The following is a 14,529-nucleotide window of genomic DNA, read 5'->3' as shown; positions in this document are numbered from 1 at the left end:
TAAAGAAAATGGAAACTCAGGCACAAGAAGTGAAGAGCAATAGAAATAGATGTAATTTGTGACAATAAAAGTTGGGAGATAGAGCTGTATAGGAGTTTTTTATACTATTGATAAGAAATTGGTATTAATTCAAAAGATATTGTTGAAGCTATTCATTGTAATACCTGTAGTAACCATTGAGAAAATAACAAAATGTACAGAAAAAGAAATAAGAAGGGAATCAAAATGATGCAGCACAAAATATCAATTAAATACAAAAGAAGGCAGTAATGGAGAAAATGAGGGATAAAAAAGACATAAGATGTATATAAAATATACAGAAATAGAAGGAAATGTCATCATTAGAAAAGGACCAATTAAGTAGGAGTAAACAATCATCTTCAGTTTCCATGCATATAACAAGTTTAAAATAAATAAAATAATATTTGAAAGAACTAAAAGGAGACGTAAATCCACAATCATAGTTGCAGAGTTTTATTACATTGTCTCTCTAACTGATATAAGAAGAAAACAAAAAAACAATAAGGCTATAAGAATTTGAAGATCATTAAACCAATATATATTAATTATATATAAAACAATTATCCTAACAATTGCAGAATACACATTCTTTTCAAGTGCACATGCAATATTTACCAAAGTATTTTTGTAATTTTATTTTATTTTATTATTATACTTTATGTTCTAGGGTACATGTGCACAACGTGCAGGTTTGTTACATATGTATACATGTGCCATGTTGGTGTGCTGTACCCATTAACTCGTCATTTACATTAGGTATATCTCCTAATGCTATCCCTCCCCACTCCCCCCACCCCACAACAGGCCCCGGTGTGTGATGTTCCCCTTCCTGTGTCCAAGTGTTCTCATTGTTCAATTCCCACCTATGAGTGAGAACATGCCATGTTTGGTTTTCTGTTCTTGCAATAGTTTGTTGAGAATGATGGTTTCCAGCATCATCCATGTCCCTACAAAGGACATGAACTCATCCTTTTTTATGACTGCATAGTATTCCATGGTGTATATGTGCCACATTTTCTAAATCTAGTCTGTCATTGATGGACTTTTGGGTTGATTCCAAGTCTTTGCTATTGTGAATAGTGCGGCAATAAACATACATGTGCATGTGTCTTTATAGCAGCATGATTTATAATCCTTTGGATATATACCCAGTAATGGGATGGCTGGGTCAAATGGTATTTCTAGTTCTAGATCCTTGAGGAATCGCCACACTGTTTTCCACAGTGGTTGAACTAGTTTACAGTCCCACCAACAGTGTAAAAGTGTTCCTATTTCTCCACATCCTCTCCTGCACCTGTTGTTTCCTGACTTTTGAATGATTGCCATTCTAACTGGTGTGAGATGGTATCTCATTGTGGTTTTGATTTGCATTTCTCTGATGACCAGTGATGATGAGCATTTTTTATGTGTCTGTTGGCTGCATAAATGTTTTCTTTTGAGAAGTGTCTGTTCATATCCTTTGCCCACTTTTTGATGGCGTTATTTTTTCTCTTGTAAATTTGTTTGAGTTCTTTGTAGGTTCTGGATATTAGCCCTTTGTCAGATGAGTATATTGCAAAAGTTTTCTCCCATTCTGTAGGTTGCCTCTTCACTCTGATGGTAGTTTCTTTTGCTGTGCAGAAGCTCTTTAGTTTAATTAGATCCCATTTGTCAATTTTGGCTTTTGTTGTCATTGCTTTTGGTGTTTCAGACATGAAGTCCTTGCCCATGCCTATGTCCTGAATGGTATTGCCTAGGCTTTCTTCTAGGGTTTTTATGGTTTTAGTTCTAAAATTTAAGTCTCTAATCCATATTGAATTAATTTTTGTATAAGGAGTAAGGAAGGGATCCAGTTTCAGCTTTCTACTTATTGCTAGCCAGTTTTCCCAGCACCATTTATTAAACAGGGAATCCTTTCCTTATTTCTTGTTTTTGTCAGGTTTCTCAAAGATCAGATGGTTGTAGATGTGTGGTATTATTTCTGAGGGCTCTGTTCTGTTCCATTGCTCTATATCTCTGTTTTGGTACCAGTACCATGCTGTTTTGAGTACTGTAGCCTTGTAGTATAGTTTGAAGTCAGGTAGCATGATGCCTCCAGCTTTGTTCTTTTGACTTAGGATTGTCTTGGCAATGTGGGCTTTTTTTTTTTTTTTTTTTTTTTTTTTTTTGGTTCCATATGAACTTTAAAGTAGTTTTTTCCAATCCTGTGAAGAAAGTCTTTGGTAGCTTGATGGGGATGGCATGGAATCTATAAATTACCTTGGGCAGTATGGCCATGTTCACGATATTGATTCTTCCTATCCATGAGCATGGAATGTTCTTCCATTTGTTTGTGTCCTCTTTTATTTCATTGAGCAGTGGCTTATAGTTCTCCTTGAAGAGGTCCTTCACATCCCTTGTAAGTTGGACTCCTAGTTATTTTATTCTCTTTGAAGCAATTGTGAATGGGAGTTCACTCATGATTTGGCTCTCTGTTTGTCTGTTATTGGTGTATAGGAATGCTTGTGATTTTTGCAGATTGATGTTGTATCCTGAGACTTTGCTGAAGTTGCTTGTCAGCTTAAGGAGATTTGGGGCTGAGATGATGGGGTTTTCTAAATATACAATCACGTCATCTGTAAAGAGGGACAATTTGACTTCCTCTCTTCCTAATTGAATACCCTTTATTTCTTTCTCTTGCCTGATTGCCCTGGCCAGAACTTCCAACACTATGTTGAATAGGAGTGATGAGAGGAGTGCATCCCTGTCTTGTGCCAGTTTTCAAAGGGAATGCTTCCAGTTTTTGCCCCATTCAGTATGATATTGCCTGTGGGTTTGACATAAATAGCTCTTATTATTTTGAGATACGTTCCATCAATACCAAATTTATTGAGAGTTTTTAGCATGAAAGGCTGTTGAATTTTGTCAAAGGCCTTTTCTGCATCTGTTGAGATAATCATGTGGTTTTTTGTCTTTGGTTCTGTTTATATGCTGGATTATGCTTATTGATTTGCGTATGTTGAACCAGCTTTGCATCCCAGGGATGAAGCCCACTTGATCATGGTGGATAAGCTTTTTGATGTGCTGCTGGATTCGGTTTGCCAGTATTTTATTGAGGATTTTTGCATTGATGTTCATCAGAGATATTGGTCTAAAATTCTCTTTTTTTCTTGTGTTTCTGCCAGACTTTGGTATCAGGATGATGTCGGCCTCATAAAATGACTTAAGGAGGATTTCCTCTTTTTCAAACTCAATCAAAACTGCTCAACTACATGGAAACTGAACAACCTGCTCCTGAATGACTACTGGGTACATAACGAAATGAAGGCAGAAATAAAGATGTTCTTTGAAACCAATGAGAACAAAGTTACCAAAGTATTATCATGTGCTATGCATTAAAACAAGTGTCAACGAAGTTCAAAGTATTGAAATCATATGAATTATGAGTAGAATTAAATAAAAAATCAATAACAAAAATAAGTGGAAAATCTCTGAATGTTTAAAACATAAGCTACATATTTCTAAAAACCCATGAGTCAAAGAATAAATGAAATGAAATTTGGAGAAAAATTTAGAGCTAAGTGATAATGAGTATCAAATGTGCAATATAGCTAAAGCATTGTTTAGAGGGAAATTTATAGCTTTAAATTTGTATGTTAGAAAAAAAAGAATGTTTGCAAGTCAATAATGCAAGATTCAATCTCAAGAGACCAAAAAGAAAAAGAAATAGTAATTCAAATAATGATGATGATGATGATAACCCAACGAAAGGAGAAAGGAGAAAATAAAGGTAAGAGCTAACCTCAATAAAATAAAAAGCAAATGTACAATAGAGAAAATTAGCAAAGTCAAAAGTAAGTTCATTAAATAAAAGTGTTAAAATGTATATATCTGGTGCTTTGGAGGTGCCAACACCACCTAGAGTCTCTTGCTATCAGCCATAGTTAACCCCACCGTGTTCGTTAATATAGCCGTTGACTATGAACCCTTGGACTGTGTCTCCTTGGAGCTGTTTGCAGATAAAATTCCAAAGGTAGCAGAAAATGTTTGTGTTCTGAGCGCTGGAGAGAAATGATGTGATTATAAGAGCTCCTGCTCTCACAGGATTATTGTAGAATTTATGTGCCAGGATGTTGACATCACACACCATAATGGCACTGGTGGCAAGTTCATCTATGGGATGAAATTTGATGATGAGAACTTCATCCTGAAGCATACAGGTCTTGGCATCTTCTACATGACAAATACTGGACCCAACACAAAGAGTTCCCAGTTTTTCATCTACATTGCAGAGACTGAATGGATGGATGGCAAGAGTGTGGTATTTGGCAAATTGAAAGGGGGCATGAATATTGTAGACACCATGGAGCCCTTTGGGTCCAGGAATGGCAAGGCCAGCAAGAAGATCACCATTGCTGAGTGTAGACAACTTTAATCTGATATGAATCAAAAGACCCTCATTCCAGAGAAGTTCCTGCCTCAGATTCTAGAGAAAGAAATGCTGCACAGAGAGACCAAGAAGAATCTGAACAGACAGGCCTTGCTGAGTTTCTCCACTCAGCCTATTAATATGAAATCATACCCTTTTTGTCCAGTCACATTTCTACAAGGTTGTCAGTCATGCCTATGAAATGAAGTCTCCATAAAAACCCAAGAGGACTGGGCTTGGAGAGCCTCCAGATAGCTGAACACGTGGAGATTCCTGGCAGGCGGTGTGCCCAGGGAAGGCATGGAAGCTCCATGTCCCTTCCCCCATACCTTGCCCTATGTCATCTCTTCATCTGTATTCTTTGTAATATCTCTTATAATAAATCAGCAAACATAAATGTTTCCCTGGTTTATGTGAGCCACACCAGCAAATTAATTGAACCCAAAGGAGTGGGTTATGGGAACCTCAAGTGGAAGCTGGTTGGTCAGAAGTTCTGGAGGCCCAGACTTACAACTGGTGTGGTGGAGGGGTGGTGTTGGGGACTGAGCCCCCAAACTCTGTGGTCCAACACTGTCTCCAGTTAGTGTGTGAACTGAATTGGAGAACACCCAGCTGGTGTCCACTGTAGAATCCATTATTCAGTTTGTTGTGAGGAGAAATCCACCTCCCTGCATTTGGTCACGGAAGTCTTCTATGTTGATGATTGTTGTTATTTTGATGTGGGAGCAGAGGAAAAATGTGGTTGGAGAGGTTTGTTCAAAACAACAAACATTCACATTTGTACCCATCTCTTTTTTTTTTTTTATTTTACTTAAGTTCTGGGATACATGTGCAAAACGTGCAGGTTTGTTACATAGGTATACAGGTGCCATGGTGGTTTGCTGCACCTATCAACCCGTCATCTAGGTTTTAAGCCCCACGTGCATTAGGTATTTGTCCTAATGCTCTCTCTCCCCTTGGTCCTCACCCACTAACAGGACCTGGTGTGTGATATTCCCCTCCCTGTGCCTATGTGTTCTCATTGTTCAACTCCCACTTTGAGTGGGAACACATGGTGTTTGGTTTTCTGTTCCTGTGTTAGTTTGCTGAGAATGATGGTTTCCAGCTTCATCCACGTCCCTGCAAACTCAGGAACAAAAAAAAGGATTCCATAATTACCTCTTTTAATCGACATTGTACTGGAGGTCATGGCTAGTTCAACAAAACAAGGAAAATGGCCAAAGGGAATAAAAATTAGAAATGTATATGTGAGGCTGGGTGTAGTGGTTGACGCCTGTAATCCCAGCACTTTGGGAGGCTCACCTGAGGTCAGGAGTTCGAGACCAGTCTGGCCAACTTAGTGAAACTCCGCCTCTACTAAAAACACAAAAATTAGGTGGGTGGGTGGCAGGCACCTGAAATCCCAGCTACTCAGGAGGCTGATGCAGGAGAATTGCTTGAATCTGGGAAGCAGAGGTTGCAGTGAGCCAAGATGGCACCATTGCACTCCAGCCTGGGCAACAAGAGCAAAACTCTGTCTCAAAAAAAAAAAAAAAATGAAAAAAAGAAAAAAATGAATATGTGAAACTGTCATTATTCACAAACTATATACCTGTGTATATAGGAAACCCAGAGGAATATATGAAAAACTATTTGAGTGTAGAAGTCAGTTTGGCAAAATTGCTAGGTATAAGGTCAATATAGAAAAATCATTTTTATTTCTATATGTTAGTACAAACAGATAGAAAATGAAATTTTGGAAACAATACTAATTACAGCAGCACAAAAAAATTAAAATATATAGAAATAATTTCAACAAGCAATATTTAAGACCTATACACCTATTGCAACAAAAGATTTCTGAGAAAAAATTAAAGAGCTAAATAAGCGGAAGAATATAGCATGGTTTTTATGGTAAGACTTAATATTGCTAAGATGTCAATTCTTCCTAAATTAATGTATAGATTCAATAGAATTCCAATAAAAATTATTGCAGATTATTTTTATAGAAATTAACAAGTTGATTCTAAAACTTATGTGAAAATGTAAAAGACATAGAATAGCCAAAGCAATCTTGAAGAAGAACAAAGCTAGGTTTTCATTACCTAATATCGACATGTATTGTAAAACTTCAGAAATTAAGATAGCATTCAGTATTGCAAGGATTGAAAAGTAGTTGATGGAATATAATAGTCTAGAAATAGACCCTGTATGTGGGAAAAGACACTAACTGTTTTTCCTCTGGTTTCACACCACAACAATCAACACAGAAGTGACCAATGTGTGGGGAGTTTTCCCACGCACCAAGCAAGCAATCAGTTCTTCAGTGGACACCAACTGGATGTCCTCTAACTCAGTTCAATTCTGACACTATCTACCTGTAGATATCTACCAGATGCCAATTGCAAGCTCCAGAATTGTTTTACCCGCGCTTCTGACCAACTGGTTATAAATTGGGTTTCCCGTTACTCCCTCCTTGGGTTCAATTAATTTGTTAGATGGCTCACAGAACTCAGGGAAACACTTACATTTACCGGATTATTACAAAGGGTACATATGAAGAGATGCATAGGGCATGGTGTAGGGGAAGGGATACAAAGTTTCTGTGCCCTCCCAGGGTGTGCCACCCTCCAGGAACCTCCACATGTTTAGCTCTCTGAACCTCATTCTTTGGGTTTTTATGGGGGCCTCAATAAGTGGGAATGATTGACCACTGGCCATCAGTGATCAGCTTAACCTTCAGTCCCTCTCTTTTTCCTAGAGGTTGGGGATGGGCTCAGAGTCCACTATTCCAAACCTGCCTTGGTCTTTCTGGTGACCGGCCCCTATCCCAAAGCTACCTACAGGCTGCCAGCCATCAGTCACTTCATTAGCCTACAAAAACACATCACTTCGGAATTTCTAAAAGTTTTAGGAGTTGTATGTCAGGAAAGGAGGTTGAAAAACAAATATATATTTCACAATATCACACAAACCAACACATATTTGATGTTTTCAACAAATGGTGCTGGGTCCAATTGATACCTATAAGAAAAAAAAACCTTGATATCTCCCTCATATCATATACAAAAATTAATTTTAAATAAATCATAAATTTAAATATGAAAGCTAAACCTATAAAGCTTCTAGAAAAAAGCACAAGAGAGTATCTTCTACATCATGAGATAGACAAATGTTTCCTTTTTTATTTTTACATTTTAATCTATTTTTGTGTTTATTTTGAGACCAGATTACAAGACTGGCTAATTTTTGCATTTTTGGTAGAGATGGGGTTTCACCATGTTGCCAAGGCTTGTCTTGAACTCCTGGGCTCAGGTGATCCACCCACCTTGGTCTCTCAAAGCACTGAGATTACAGGCATGAGCCACTGCAGCCAGCCAACAAATGCTTCTTTAACAGGACAAAAAAAAAAAAAAATCACTAACCATGAAAGAATATTGATAAATTGGACTTCACTAAAACTTAGAACTTCTGTTTGGTGAAAGACAACATTGAGAGAGTGAAAAAGCAAGCCACAGACTGGGAGAAAATGTTTGCAACACATAGATCTGAAAAAGGGCTCATATCCAGAATATATAAAGAATTCCATCCATAATAGACTGATGACAATAATCAATAATAGACTGCAAATCAATAATACACTGATGACAATAACCACAAAAAAAGCAACAGACTTGGGCAGGCATTTTACGAAAGAGAATATCCAATATCCAATAAGCATGCAAAAGGGTGCCCAACATCATTAGTTATCAGAGAACAATGAGATTACGCATTCCCACCAAAATAGCTAACATTTAAAGGTCTGAAGGTTGGGCGAAGCAGCTCAAGCCTGTAATCCCAGCACTTTGAGAGGCCGAGGCGGGTGGATCGCTTGAGGCCAGAAGTTGGAGGCCAGCCTGGCCAACATGGTGAAACCCCATCTCAAAAAAAAAAAAAAAATTAGCTGGGCGTGGCAGTGCACACCTGTAATCCCAGCTACTTGGGAGGCTGAGGCAAAAGAATCACTTAAATCTGAGAGGTGGAGGTTGCAGTGAGCCAAGATCACACCATAGAACCCCAGCCTAGGCAACAAGAGTGAAACTCTGTCTCAAAAAAAAAAAAAAGAAAAAGAAAATCTGATGTTTATATCCACTAAAAATATGTACAAGAGTGTTAATAATGGCTTCAGTCAAATAATTCAAAATGAGAAAAAATCCAAATGTCTATCACAATTGGATGAGCAAATAAATCATGTTATAGTCTTACGGAATATTACACAGCAACGAAAAAGAAAAGCTATTTTCCTGGCAATAATGTGGATGGATCTCACCACAATGATGAGTATTAAGGAAGCCAGACTCCAAAGAGTACATAGTGAATTATTTCATTGATGTAAAGTTTAAAATCAGGAAAAACTAATCTATGGTGAGGGAGGTTAGAATGTGGTTACCCTTGCGGGAGGGCGGTTATCAACTTGAAGGAGCAAAAAGGAACAACTGGGTGCTAGAAATGTGTTACATCTTGATGTGGGTAGTGTGAATATGTACTTAAGCATATAAAAGTTCATGAGGTTGTTGATTTAAACTTTGTGCAGACAGCTGTGAGTTATACCTCGATTAAAAAAAACAGAAAAGGAGTAATGACTACCTCTCACTGCACTGTTCTGACCATTAAACTAAGATGTACTTTGATAAAAGCAAAGTATGACCTGCCATTGTGGAAACATTACCATAGCAAGTGAATTTGTAGATTTCCTCACTCATCTCAGCTAAACCCAACTCTTAGCTAAATATCAGAAAAGCCTGGGAGGCAGGGGTTGCAGTGAGCCATGACTACACCACTGCACTCCAGCCTGGGTGACAGAGAAAGACCCTGTCTCGAAAAAAAAAAAAAAAAAACAATGAAAAAGAAAGATAGACCTAAAACAGCCAACTGAAATGCAATATGGAATGTGCTATGGATGTGTGCCCAGGATGTAAGGCAAGCATAAGAAAAGCATGTTTTCCGCTGTCCGGCAGAATTAGGAGTGGCTGCCCGGAGGAGGTGGGTGGGAGCTGCCATTGAAAGAAAAAGCCAAAGCCTGCCTGGTGGATGCAGAAAGGAACAGGGAAGGGGGTTATTGTGGACACAGCAGTAGCATGTTTAGGGGAACACACAATACATGTGTGGCTTATGGGTCTGGTAAAGACAGAGCAGGTTTGGAGAGTGAGGTGATGGAACATGAGTTTAATTTTTAGGTGTTTTGTGGTGGTTTTTTTTTTTTTTTTTTTTTTTTTGAGGCGGAGTCTCCCTCTGTAGCCCGGGCTGGAGTGCAGTGGCCGGATCTCAGCTCACTGCAAGCTCCGCCTCCCAGGTTTACACCATTCTCCTGCCTCAGCCTCCCGAGTAGCTGGGACTACAGGCACCCGCCACCTCGCCCGGCTAGTTTTTTGTATTTTTTTAGTAGAGACGAGGTTTCACGGTGTTCGCCAGGATGGTCTCGATCTCCTGACCTCGTGATCCACCCGTCTCGGCCTCCCAAATGTGGTGGTTTTATTTTATTTGTATCTTTTATAAAATTGTGAGAGGTAGCACAAATATTAAAAGGTACTTAAATATAAAGGTACTGTATAATGAATAATAACGTAAACTCCCACATAATCCACCAGTAGATCAGAATGTAGAGTACTACGTAGAAGACGGTTGTGCTCTGCTATTATAAAACTGAATAGGAATCACACAGGAAAATGGTTAAGTTACTGCCTAGACTTCTTTTTTGTTTGTTTGTTTGTTTGTTTGTTTGTTTTTAGACGGAGTCTCTCTCTGTCACCCAGACTGGAGTGCAGTTGCGCAATCTCGGCTCAATGCAACCTCTGCCTCCCTCGTTCAAGTGATCCTCCTGTCTCAGCTTCATGAGTAACTGGTACTACAGGTACCTGCCACCAGCCCCAACTAATTTTTTTTTTTTTTTTTTTTAAGTAGAGACAGGGTTTTGTTGTATTGGCCAGGCTGGTGTTGAACTCCTGACCTCAAGTAATCCACCCTCCTCAGCCTCCCAAAGTGCTGGCGTGAGCCACCACTCCCAGCCATAGACTTCTAAATACTTAAAGAACAAAGTGTGTGATCTACAGTCCTCATGCTACACTGCCTTTGGGGTTTTTTTAAAAATTATGCCATTATATTTTATTTTTATGTAATATTATATTAGTTTATACACTTAAGACTGGTTTGTCTGCAGATAAAAAGGAGCTAGAGAGAACACCAGGTGTTGTTTTGATTTGTTGGTTTGATTTTTTAACTGGAAGGAAACTACTAAAGGTAGAAAGCCCGCAGAAAAGGAGCAGCTGAAGAAAGATCAAGGATGTCTTCATGGACAGCAGGTCCCAGATGACTTCTGAAAGAAGCTCTGGTGCCCTGAGCACATAGGAAAGTATGTTCAAGGACAGGGCAAGAGCACTCTTGCCCTCAGCAGAGGCAAATGTGGTCATTTACAGGAGTAGATGAAGTACATTGACACTGGAGAATTGCTGGCAAGGCTGGCAGAATCCCTAACTTGTGCTTCAGTTTTCTTAAAGAAGGAGGTTGTTGGTTTGTGGAGGCTGGGATAGTGGAACAGGGTCTTGAAGAGATGACGAAGGTGTGGAATTCTCCCACCTTTTGGGGAACAGGAGAAGCTATGGGCCAGAAATGAGGATTCCCAGGACACTGAGAGTCCAGCTGGGGTTGGAGATTATGAATCTGTAGCCGCTCTTTGTTGCTGAATTTTCTCCTGTAGCCCCCAACAGTCCAGTGTGGGAAGAAGGAAGACGGTTGGAATGAGTTTCCATGGACGGCCTGGAAGGGGTGGTGCCGGAGCAGGGGTGCAGAGCAGATACGGTGAAAAGGCAAGTAGACAAGTCATTATGTCCAGGGTATTGTGACTGATACAAAAAGACCTCAGTTTCTGTCCCAGGGGTGTACACACACCAGACAGGGGAGACGAAATGCTAGTATGAAAACATAACTTCAACACAAGTTCTCACACATTTAGTGAGGCATAGAGGAGGACGCTACAAGTGAAAATTGTTTAGAGGAAAGAGGCCACAGTCCAGGAAGGCCCCGGGCCCCTGCCACTGCTGTTGCTACTGCTCGGCGGCTTTGGGGGCCTCTTTCCGGTGGTTAAGAACGGATGAGGTGAACTAGTAACTCTGAAAGGGAGGGTAGAGGGCAGATGGTTAACTCCACTGCAGCCTCAGGAAGAACAGAGGATGGTCAAGGACAGAAGTACGGAGGATGGTGAAGGAGACAATCTGATCCAGCAGCAGTGAGTCTCGTTCAGCCCTGAGCCCATGTGCAGAGCTCTGAGTCAGCTCAGCTTCCTCCAACCTGGACTTGCCAGTCGGAGGAAAGTGTGGGGCCTGAGCACCTGGGAGAAGGAGCACGGAAGGGTCTCAGAGCAAGCGGAACTTCCACCAGTCAACAAATAGATGTTAAGGTTTTCTCAGCTAGGGCTTGTGCTACCAAGCTTGGGGTGAAGGCATCAAAAGATGTACCTGCTAGGGACTGAGCAAATAGAGCCCAGTGAGATTCCAAAAGTACTGGGGCAATCCAGCTTTAGTCAGGGCAAAATCATAAGATAGATAAAGTATCCTACAGGGCCCACATCCCATTTCTTTCTTCCTCTCTATTTAGCTTCATACTGACCATATTAACTCCCCTCGTCAGGTAATACAACCTGCTTACCTCTGTCAAAACTCACCTAGCCCAAGTCCCACTCTGCATTAGTTAACCAAATCATCTCATATGTCATACTCTTTCTCCATGATAACAAGTGCATCTGCCTTTCCTGTTTCCCATCCAAACCCCATGCATCCCTGGCTTTTCTGAGCTCTTTCCTCTGCTTCAATTGTCCTCCTACTTTGTACCTACCTCCTAAACTCTTATTTATTCTTCAAGGCCAGTTCCCCAGTGTTCCTACCTAGAAGGAATCTTCATCTTCTTAGCTCCTTTTTTATTCTAAAGGTATCTTGCCTGTTAATGACATGTAGCATTTCCATCTTCCCTTATAGTTGTAATTATACATACCTATTTTCCTCTGTCTGAAAGATTCTTAAGGGTAGAATAGACATCTGTTTCATCTTTGTTTCCCCCACAAAACCTTGCATAGTTCTTGGACCATAATAAGGGCTGGGGAAAAAGTATATGAATAAGACCTCAAAAGCACAGGTAACAAAAGCAAAATAATCAAATGGTATTATAGCAAACTAAAAAAAATCATGTACAGTAAAGGAAACAATCCACAGAGTGAAAAAGCAACCTATAGAATAGAAAAAAAAAATTGCAAACTATGAATCCTACAGGCAACTAATATCCAGAATAGACAAGAAATTCAAACATCACAACGGCAAAATGAACAACCCAAGCAAGGGCTTCATGAATTCATTTAAATTAATTAATTCAACAATGCATCTCACATAACTCCTAAAAATGACTCCATTGTCAGAATTTCACGCAGGATACCAGAGAAATCACAGAGCTGTAATTCCCTTGCCTTTGGCCTTTTGCCAAGCTCCACATTCCCGCAATTTCATTTTCCATCTGCAGACCTTCAGAACCAAAAGCCAGTGGCCCTGAAGCAGCATGGAACTCTCATGCACTATTTCGTCCAACCACTTTGGAAAACAGTTTGACAGCATCTGCTAGAGTTACGTACACATACCCCATGATTCTGCCCCTCTGTCTGAAAGAGGGGCAGAATAGGCCTGGGCCCTAAAGTTCATTTTGGACCCTAAATTCAGGTTTCAGTTGTCCATTCTGAGGAATGGACATTTACTTGTAAGCTCGCCCCATTCCCTGTAGGAACCTCAGTGTGTGCTAACCTGGCAGACCTCCCGAACATCAGCAGCCAGAGCAGCATGAAGGGGTGTGCACCCTGCCTGGTCTGACTGGTTGGGGTTGGCTCCAGCCTCAAGGAGGCAGCAGGCAGCAGTTGGCTGGGAGAATCAGGTTCAAGACCACCCTGGGCAACATGGGGAAACCCTGTCTCTACAAAAAAAAAAAAAAAATAGCCAGGCATGGTGGCTCAAACCTGTAGTTCCAGCTACTAGGGAGGCTGAGGTGGGAGGATGGCTTGAGCCTGAGAGGTTGAGGCTACAGTGAGCCGTGAGCATGCCACTGCATTCCAGTCTGGGCGACAGAACAAGATCTTCTCTTAAAAAATAATAATAGGCTGGACACAGTGGCACACACCTGGAATCCCAGCACTATGAGAGGCGGAGGTAGACAGATCACTTGAGGTCAGGAGTTTAAGACCAGCCTGGCCAACATGGTGAAACACTGTCTCCACTAAAAATACAAAAATTAGCCAGGCATGGTGGCATGGACCTGTAGTCCCAGCTACTCAGGAGGCTGAGGCAGGAGAATCGCTTGAACCTGGGGAGGCAGAAGTTGCAGTGAGCCGAGTGGTTGCAGTGGTTCAGCAAAAATTATTATACATTTATGCACACATATACATACAGCGAGGACCACTGTACTCCAGCCGGCAACAGAGCGAGACTTCATCTCTAAAAAATAATAATAATGATGATATAAAATAAATAAAAATGCATATGATAACCTGAATCATATGAGGGAACATCAGACAAACCCAGATTAAGGGACCCTCCACAAAACAACTGGCTTGTCCTCTTCAAGAATGCAATATCATGAACGATGAAGAAAGGCTAAAGTATGGTCATAAACTGAACATGAGAAACATAAAAACTGAATGTAATACATGATCTTGATTGCATCTTGGGTCAGCAAAAAATAAACAACTAAAGCATATTCTTGGGACAATTGGTAATATGTGAATATGGACAGCATATTTGATGGTATTAATGTGAAATTTACTAAATTTGATAATTGTGCTGTACTAACATGAGAATGTCTTTGTTCATAGGATATAAGTGCTAAAATATTTAGGAGTAAAGGGACATAATGTCACAACTTGTTCTCAAGTGGTTCAGCAAAAATTATTATACATTTATACACACATATACATACAGCTAGAGAAAGAGAAATAAAGTAAATACGATAAAATATTAACTGGTGAATCTAGATGAAAGAAATTCAAGAATCCTTTGAACTATTCTTGCAACTTCCCTGGAACTTCACAATTATTTCAAACTAAAAAGTTTAAAAATTACATAAACAGAGCAGCTTCA

The 14,529-nt window shown here is 40.0% G+C and overlaps 1 protein-coding gene and 1 long non-coding RNA gene across 10 annotated transcripts in view; one reads left to right on the top strand and one right to left on the bottom strand.

Moving 5' to 3' along the window:
• Positions 1-14,529, bottom strand: part of CD244 (CD244 molecule) — a 44,716-nt gene that overhangs the window by 28,136 nt on the left and 2,051 nt on the right. The window lies entirely within an intron of this gene.
• Positions 2,138-10,674, top strand: LOC144330091 (uncharacterized). Its single transcript, XR_013395960.1, has 3 exons — positions 2,138-4,821; positions 5,062-5,798; positions 10,292-10,674. It is a non-coding gene; the product is annotated as an uncharacterized LOC144330091 (long non-coding RNA).

This window comes from Macaca mulatta, chromosome 1, assembly GCF_049350105.2.
Source record: "Macaca mulatta isolate MMU2019108-1 chromosome 1, T2T-MMU8v2.0, whole genome shotgun sequence".
Lineage (NCBI taxonomy): Eukaryota > Metazoa > Chordata > Mammalia > Primates > Cercopithecidae > Macaca > Macaca mulatta.
The sequence above is the reverse complement of the archived record's forward strand: the minus strand, read 5'-3'. Positions and strand labels throughout refer to the sequence as shown.